The sequence below is a fragment of the Lupinus angustifolius genome, chromosome LG09, assembly GCF_001865875.1.
Source record: "Lupinus angustifolius cultivar Tanjil chromosome LG09, LupAngTanjil_v1.0, whole genome shotgun sequence".
NCBI classification, from domain to species: Eukaryota; Viridiplantae; Streptophyta; class Magnoliopsida; order Fabales; family Fabaceae; genus Lupinus; species Lupinus angustifolius.
In genome coordinates, this window is record NC_032017.1 from 10,417,855 (window position 1) to 10,419,063 (window position 1,209).

A 1,209-nucleotide genomic window follows, 5' to 3' on the forward strand; every position below is an offset into this window, starting at 1 on the left:
CCACAAGGAATTGCCTAATAGAACATTATTATAAACATGTTATATTACTAATAAAGATTGAACATATTTTTGGTTTGATTTTGTTTATGAAATTTTAACATTCTAACAAGTAAACATAAACAACTAATATGCACAAATTCTTGAGGAGAAAATTTAGTTTGAATGATGGAAATATTTTTTAACATGTTTCTATGAAAAATGTTTATGAAAGTTATGTGTAATACTTTGGTTATTCCAAACATCAGTTCATAAAATTTCCCCTAGTCCCTCGGTGAGAAAAAGTGATTTTCAAATCTTTCAAAATATACTAATCAATAGAAAAGTGTCACTCAACGAAATAAGTTGTCACACCTTATTTCAGGCTCCACAAACATTGATTAGCCTTGATTACAAGTTGCTTAAAATGGATGCTTTGATTTGGCAAATGAACTAAGGTTTATTCCTACTTTTTAGTTCATTTGTCAAGTCTTTAAAAACAAGTATTTTGTATCTTGAAATCAAGTTTTAGGTAATCAAGCTAAAACTGCATTAGGCACTTTCTAAAGAATTGAAATTTCCAAAGTAATAACTTAAACATAATTCAACATAATTAAACAAGAAGTTACAAGAAATATTATTGAACCAAAATTCAACTAAAATTTAGGAGCTTTAGCCATCTTAATCCACGGATTTGAGACACTTTACCATGCACAAATTAGATTGCGAAATGCATATTTGCATCTCATTTGATTACTCCTCGTCCTCTTGAATTAAGGAGAAATTACAAATAAAATTACCTAAGCTACTTTGGAGTAGAAATCCTCCAAGAAATTACAAAGAAGAAAGTATAGAAGAAGAGATAAATTCGGATGAAGTGTGGAAGTGTATGAATTGTATGAATGGAATCCTCTTTTTTTTTCAAGCCTTCAAATGCCTCCAATTTATAGGATTTCCAGGACCCCCTAAGCTCCTATCTGCCACCGCCAAGCTGCTGACCAAACCCTTTAGCATGGGTTTGGTCACTTGGCCAAATAGATTAGTCACCTGCTTGAGTCTGAGTCACCCAAGCTATGGTGAGCTACTTGGCCCAACTATTGTGAGCTACTTCTGAAAAAGCCTAATGATGCTACTTAGAGTGAGGTCATGCATGAAGTACGCTTGCTTGGGTGTCAAGCCAACTTGGCCAACTTGTTGAGTGCACACCGCCAAGCTCCTATGTGGCACCGCTAA